At 41.6% G+C, this 8,418-nt stretch overlaps 1 long non-coding RNA gene across 1 annotated transcript; it reads left to right on the top strand.

The window, feature by feature from the left end:
* The first annotated feature begins 407 nt into the window (after positions 1-407).
* LOC149147755 (uncharacterized) lies at positions 408-1,722 on the top strand. Its single transcript, XR_016263033.1, has 2 exons — positions 408-1,270; positions 1,515-1,722. It is a non-coding gene; the product is annotated as an uncharacterized LOC149147755 (long non-coding RNA).
* The last annotated feature ends 6,696 nt before the right edge of the window (positions 1,723-8,418 follow it).

Below are 8,418 nucleotides of genomic sequence, written 5' to 3'. Positions count from 1 at the left end.
GGAATAAATATTAACTAATACGTTATTGATTGGTTTGTTATTTTTCCATTTTATTTATTAATACTATATTATTTCTAGAAAATAAATAATTAAAATGTAAATGTAATAAATCAATTATTATCATCATATCAGGGATTCAAAAAATGCCTGGCATAAACCATTGGTCTCATATCGGCTTCCTTGCAAAGAAACTGTAGACTATTTATTAAAATCAAAATAGTTTACAAGTATCACTAAGACTAAAAGACCAGAAATGTTCAATGGAGTTTTCAAAACGACCGTAACGTGAACTCTGCCATGTTGTCGATGCGAAAACCAAATAAAACACGACGCTGTTAAAGTAGCTATTATTATATACATAGTGATTTAGTAATGGGCTGCCATGTCTAATCATATTATATTTCATGCCGAGATATCTGACTTTAAACTACGAGATGACCCCACGGGCTTTGAATGAACGAAATTAACCTTACGATTTCCCACCGCCACTCCCTCGAAGCCCTTCTCGATCACCTATAAATACGAGACCTATGAAATCATTTCATACCAACGCGGTATCTCTTTCCTGCAAACATGGACGTTCAATTCATTTCCAAGCTATTCCTGCTTTTCATTGCTGGCAGCATTTGTGCTGCAAATCCATCAGTTGCCTCATACTATAAATCCCCACCTCCGAAACCATACCCTTACAAATCACCTCCTCCTCCATCCCACATTCCATCTCCAGTACATTATAAGCCGCCCCCTGCACCCACACCCGTTCCCAAGCCCCCAGTAGTGGAGAAACCGTCGCCCGTGCATAGCAAGCCTCCTCCTAAGGCGGTACCAGTTTCTCCTCCATACAAGTACAAATCTCCACCTCCTCCCAAGCCAACTCCTACTCCATATGCCAAGCCACCACCAGTCCACAAGCCCCTACCTCCTCCTTCACCACCAAAGTCATGGCCAACTCCTCTTCCTCCCCACCATGAACACCATGAGCACCATGAACACCACGAGCACCATAAACACCATAAACCTTCTCCAGTGACCAAACCACCAAAAGCTGCTCCAACCCCACCAGAAAAACCATACGGATACAAATCTCCTCCTCCCCCAACCCATGTCATAAGTCCTGCTCCCCCCAAACCAGTACCTACCTTCCCGCCTCCCCATCCCAAACCACCAGTCTATCCCTCACCACCTGCACATCACTACTCTTACAAATCTCCTCCTCCTTCTCCGTATTAGTTTCTATGATGCAACATCGGAATTACATTCGGCTATTAATGTAAGAAGGTTACTGGAAATGAAATGCCAGCAGCAGTTTACTTTTTGGTTTGTCTTGTTTAAATGATGGATCATATTCTTCAAGAATCTGTTTATGATATTTAATAGGGACCTTCGTCATCAATGTTATGCTTTATCAATCTCATTCTTGGGTTCCCTTTACTTGCAGTAAAGTACATCATTTGCATTGGTCTTTTCTATCAGGAAAACAAGTCCACTGATTACCAGGAACATACATATTGCAGGTCCGATGTATGCTATTTAAAGTGAAGACTTCTGGAAGAGAAGAGGCTGGAGATAATGTTCTTCATGTGTAGTAACGCATAAGCTAGCTTAGTGCAAAATTAATGGATAGACAGAACAACCAGATGATATGAATGTTCTGAATTCTGCTATGATTGTACTAGCTATTACATTATAATTATACTAATAAAGGCGAGTAATGTTGTGCTATTTCGTTTGTTTGGTAACCTGAAAACAATCCTAGTGTAAAGCCTTAAAGAAGTTATGTTTAACAAGTGCTTATGTCATTTGTCTACGTCAATCTGTTGTCATCTCATATCCAAAATACGTTTATCAAATGTCATATAATTTGGCAGATCCGAGTTTATTAGGGAGGCAGAACGTGTTTTGTTTTAATGAATCATAACTAAACGCATATTATACAAATATTTTCACATTGCTCCATTAGGTCATGAGAATGGATCGATATTTTTTTTTTATTTTTCAATTATTTTTAAATCTAATTTTAATAACCTTTCAATCGACAAGTCTATTCAACATTTAAAAATAATTATTCAACATTTAAAAATAATTATCGGCAACGATGGATTCATGACATTTTATCCTTTAGGTAAGTTACCCATTAGGGAAGTTTGACGATGACAAGGACTATTTATTGTTTTCTCTTTGTTGTATAGTTAAATGATCAATTGGATTTGGATGTTGTTTGTCCTGTTATCTTATTCATTACCATAATAGTATTAATTGATTAATTGGATTTGGATGTTGTTGTCCTGTTATCTTATTGTCCATTACCATGATGGATGGTATTTCGTTTTTTTATGGTATTTGGTTTTTTTAAGAGTTTGTGGTGATAGTGTTAACAAAATTTTGGAGAGTTCTTGTGCTATGATTTGATCATCTTTTGTAGTGATAACAAATTAAGTGGGAAAATTGCACTATATAATTTGGTTTTTTCCAAACTAAGTTTATGAGTTTGGTATACTTTCTATTTTGACATATATATTCATCATTGATATTTTGACATTCAATGTATACATTTATCATTGATTTTGTATTTGTTGATTGTGGTAGTCTATGTTTGAAGCCTTTATTTTGGTTCTTTACCAACATGTATCTCAAGAATTTATGAAGTAATTGTTAGAATTTGTCTTTCTTATGGTGTTTTCTACTTCATAGTTTAACCAAGTTCAAAGAGAGATAAAATAGCACACAACAATATATTCTATTATTATATTTCATCAAGGAAAGTACACACATATTTATACAAGTAATAGTCTCAATATAGGAATTCTATCTTAGACGTACAGTAGTGTGGTTGAGAGATTCTCTCAACCACACACTAAACTAGGAGAAACTAAATTCCTATTATGTAGGAACAAACTCCTCAATTGGAGAATTACAACCATAGACAAGTAGGAATTAATTATTTCTAACTCCCCCTTAATGACTACTTGTCATGATAGTCAAATCCACCACCATCAAGCGAATTGCATGTACAGAACTTCCAAAACACAATCTGCCTCCCTCGGACAGATCCACAACTTCTCCGATCTGCCTCCTCTCGCAAATCGTCAAACGAAGATGAGGATTTCCGCGGATCCCCTTGAAGGTGAATTGGCGCGGTTTTTCCGTAAAATTCCGCACCAGTATAGTATTTTGGCGTGGTGGCGCTATTAATGGCCTAACAGACGTGCCAGTTGCGCATCCTGGCGCGACTGTCAGCGCGAAAAGCGCGCCAATCCCCTTCTACTCAGAAAATTAAAAATCATCTGAGTCCGAGCCAGGTGTTCTGCAGTCCACCTGCTCAATTGAGCACAAAGCTCTCGTGTACACCCGGCCACAAAGGCACCTCAAGCCACAAAGGCGATTCTGCCACAAAGGCAAGCTGGTCACAAAAGCACTTCAGCCACAAAAACTCTATAGATGGTTTCTGGCTCACCACCAACCCTCACTTTACAGTGACAAAATATGGTTTCAGGCTGACCATAAACCATTACAAAGTGGTTTTAAGATCACCACGAACTTTCAGATGCCTTTAAAACTTACATTTCATTCCACATTTTGGAGTTTCTAGGTACATACAATGACCATTTCAACAATAACATGCTAGGGAGTCTATTCCACAAACCACACTAACTTAAACAAACATCTACTTTGTTGTCCACCATAAATGTTGTCGCTGCTCCTTTACCTCATCTGTGAGGGGTCCACTGATAAAGAAACCGGAACATAGGCACTCACAGCCACACGAAGAGAACACAATTTTCCCTTCAAGAACAGTAATCCAGGACTCCACGGTCCAATCCTCCATCGCATTTCAGTATCCAATTCTCCTGGCATCGCAACATAATGCCACTTCCCCTACTCACAGTATCAAGGCTAGTCACTGTTTTCAAGCATACTGCCTCATGCTCGCTAACAATCTGCAACATGATCTCGATCATCCTCCAATCTCTGATGCAACTCCTCTAATGCCATATCTGGTTGTTTTGTCTATTGTTGGAATGGCCAATTCCAACATAGACTTAAACTGGTGACAATAGTTGGCTGGATTAAATGTCACAACAATACATCCCATTCTTAACCAGATTTACAATATTTATGAATTCACATCATCCACACCGAGCATACACAAGAAATTAATGTAAATTAAAATAATATCACAGATCCAATAGCAAGTTTGGTGCCTATTAACAACGCTGAATTTCCATTTCCTTGATCATCATTTGCAATGAGGGCCTTTTTGCTGATTATGCTGTAGATTTCTGTCAAAATAGTTAAAAATGCATTAATTACCTCGAGTGCAGAAGTTTCCAAGAAAAACAAACCTTCCCTCTGAGCAAATTCTTTTGCATCATCTATCGGAACTGCATGCAAGTTACCAAGATCACATTTGTTGCCTATGAGCATAATAATAATATTACTGTCAGCATGGCCTCTCAACTCCTCGAGCCAATGGGACACATGATCAAATGTCTGTCACTTAGTTATGTCATATACCATCATAGCCCCAAAATCCTCCACAGAGAGAGAACCTGCATAGGCCACCAATCGAGCGCAGCCTCCACACAGCCTCCATGTAGCCTCGAGCAAAGGACTCCACCACTTGGCATCTTCACATGCGAGAGTTCACCATAGCCTCCACGCTTGCCATGCACCAGCCTCCACATCAACAAGAGGTCGACTCTTCTCCAGATCTGCACTTTTCACATCGGGTTCTGCACAGTCATGGTTTTACCGTTTGCTACGCAGGTGTCACTCTCACCGGTCGGCTTTGGTCAAATGACAGCCACACCATGGCTCTCTTGACCATGTCGCGCCGAGATGCTGCGTCAGGCTCTCTCCACACAGGCCTCTCTATCTGCTATTTCCCTCAGCAATAAAACACCCACAAATCTGATTCAAGCGATCTCGTCTTCAGTTTAATATTGCAGAAACACCACTATGCCCACTAACAGGACTACAGCCATGCTGCCACTGCGGCCATGTTGCCACGCTTACTCGGCCTCCTACGTGAAGGCACCACCATGGAGATGACCGCCCGTAGGCTACCACCGATCCGCCACAACAGGAATTCAACAACACATGATTTGTTTCACAGATCAACTCCTTCCACCAATGGAGCAAATTAACTGACTCACTCGACAAGAGATCCACGAATTCAACGCTCTTCCTCGTCGGCCATGGCAGATCCACGCAGGTAGCAGATCTCAACATATACTCAGGGGAGACATATTTAGTACTCATAATAGCAAATCAGAATGCATCCAGAAATTACTGGGCAGCCCTGCACGTGCGAGGTCGTGAACCCAAGACGCCAACAGGGCGTGCCATCTTAACATACGTTACAAATCCTCCCTCGATGTTGCCTCCCTCCGCGCCTCCAAAAAATACCCGCCTCGTTCCCCACAATTATGCGAAAGTCTGATGACCAGCCTTCTTGCTGACGCGGTAGGGTTGGCGTTAACGAATTCCACACTATCGTGCTTGATGCATGCCTTCAGTACATCTGGAAGAGGAGCGGCATCACCGCAATCGACCATCACTGGCCCTCGTACACCAAGTGACTTCTCCGCAATCAATTATGGGACATTTAAAATTTGCTATGACAATGTCTTTCATTATGTTCAAGGATTTGAGCAGATAGGGGAATCATGGATATCTCCAAATTGGTGATCTCCACGGCAAATCTCCTCCAATCAATACAGATGCCACAGCTCCACATAGGCCAAACTGTCATTGTTTCCAAGCTGCCACCACTCGACCTCCGGCTGCATCCCCAACTCGAACTCCACTGAACCGTCGGTTTGACCAAACTACACCGATTGTTGCCTCCACGAAACTGTGGTGCCCACAATCAAACCATTCACCTCCACTGACAGATCCGAGAGATCGGACCAAGGTCATCCTAGAAGCCACACCAGCCCAACCACGAACCAGATAGCAGCAACGCATTTCTGAGGTTTAGATCCATGCTTATCAGGCATGCTGAATGCAAAGCGTACAAGAGACAACGCCTCCATGGTAAACACAGTGAGATCAACTCGACGATCAACACAGGTTCGATCTACTCGCGTTTCTGTGACAACAATTGCATTCCTGCTGATGGAAATTATTCCTCCTGCCATCATATGCAGTCTTCCATCCAATCCACTGACAGATCGAACCACCACACGAGTGATCCACTCAGCCTACGATCTGCAGTCCGTCGGCTCGGCTGCCCTGATCAACCGATCTGCTGCCACACTGCTCGGATCTCACTCTCTGATTGGCAGACACACCAAGGCTGCCGATCTTGGAGGTTCTACCAGTATCAACACCACGACCTGCAGCAATCGAAGGCACCAGGCACCTGCAGGGATCTTACTCTCTTACAGTGCACCACCGACCACACTCCTTGCAGCGCTAACACACATAGTGAGAGAGCATCCACGCTTCCACTGCATAGATCCATTTTCAAGGCCACTGCAATAAGCATGACGATTGGAGCAATGGATACCTACGCCAACACAACGAAATTGGCTATGGCAACGGAGTTTACAACGTCCTTTATACGTCGGACTAGGGAAGCAGCGTGCTTAATGTTAGTGTCGGTCTTGAGCCCTCCATCGGTGATCAAAAGCTCTTTGCATATGCATAGGTAGGTGTCTCATCAGTGTCAGTTTTGCATCCCGTTAGGCATGCCATAAAACTGATGGAGGAGCTGGTCCTTGTCCCCTTCTTGGCTTTGCTAGATCAGGTCATGTCAGGTATTAAGCTTGTGTCATATTTGTTTTGTTTTGTCTTGAAGTCCCAAGTCTTAGGTCTAGGGTTTTGGTCAAAAATCACTGCAAGGTCATGAGTCAAAGGTCCATGAGTGCCCAACAAGCCAGAAGGAGCTATGTACATATGTTCCATTGATATTTTTCATCAGGTACAGCTCATTTATACCTTGGATTTAAAAACCCTGTTTTTAAACCCAAGGTCATGTAATATTTGTAAAAAATAAGGAAAATTTCAAAAGTCTTCAAAATGCCGGCAATAACCCTGGTCTCCTCGCCAGAGTCCATCAGATGGTCAACCTGCAAAAAGAATGAAGTTAAAGCGCCTCAAAAGCTAAATTCAGGACAAAGCAACTCAAAAAGAAGTGTTAAAAGTGAATGTCAAAATAGAACCTTAGAGAGTGGGTTTTGTAAATTAATTTTTTCAAATTGAACCTACAAGAGGTAAATTTCCCTCTAAACATCTTCATTATGCCTCTATGAGCTAGCAAAGAAGAGCAAGAGGGCGAAAAGAGAGAAAGAGGGCGAATTGCAGAAAAATTAAGGAGATTTCTGGTGCCCGACCACTCGGGCAGTGTGCGCGACCACCTGGGCGGTGCGCGACCACTCGGAGCCTCCTCCACAGTTCAAATTTCTAACGCACGCGACCACTCGGGGTCTGCGCGACCACTCGGAGCCTGCGCGCGACCACTCGGGCTCCCACTCACAGAACCTTCCTAAATCCACTCAAATCGCGTTTTGGTTTGCTAATTGCTCGAGGTAGGCCTCTCTAATGTATTGAATGTTTGAAACATGGATGATGAGCTTGTGTTCATGCATTTTTACCATCAAAAATATGAAGAGAAATAGGTTTAGTGATTGTTTGTTCATGTAGGCAATTTTGCTAAGGTTGGTGTTTGCTTTCAAGGTTTTTAATTCCTCTTTATTCCCTCCATTACTCCTATTAGATTTACAATTGTCATAATGTGTCTCTATCTCATCACATTTGCAATGAATATCAATTCCCCATTCCCTATACCTAAAACCCTAATCCCTCTCATATGCATCCCTTAAACCCTAATTCCTTCCCCACAGCAATATTATAAAAAAATATATAAAAACACAGCAAGAATCAAAATAGTGATGTGTAAAAGGAAAGAGCAATTGCAATGGTAAAAATAATAAAACAAAAAAGACAAAAAACAGAGGAAAAGATTGCTATGTGTAGCCAAGCCATTGCAAGAACAAAAGAAACTTATTGCTGTGCATAGTCCTCACAAATACAGTGAAAAGAAGGTTGTGTTATTCAAAGCAAAAATAAAGCAAATACAGTTGTACATATTTATTAAAGGACATGCTGCTCTGAAATACTGTTTGCAAAAGAATGTTGCTGTGTCTCCAAAACCAAACCCTACGAATCCTTTTCCCTTCTATCCCCCTAATACCCTTGATGCAATGCATCTCCTTTCTCTTTTGAATTTGTTAAGTGAAGCCCTCCTCCCCTTATGACAAATGTAAATTAATTCCTTATTTCCCCTTAGCATCAAAAGTACATCAATCCCTTGGAAAAACAGAGTATGCCTAATAATGTACAGTCACAGGACAAAATCTAAGAGCTATCTGTTGATGCTAGTAATCAGTGCTGCCCCATCTCCTGTATTAC

Source organism: Pinus tabuliformis, chromosome 9 (assembly GCF_031772625.1).
Source record: "Pinus tabuliformis cultivar Carrire ecotype Pingquan chromosome 9, CPIR1, whole genome shotgun sequence".
NCBI lineage: Eukaryota > Viridiplantae > Streptophyta > Pinopsida > Pinales > Pinaceae > Pinus > Pinus tabuliformis.
The sequence above is the reverse complement of the archived record's forward strand: the minus strand, read 5'-3'. Positions and strand labels throughout refer to the sequence as shown.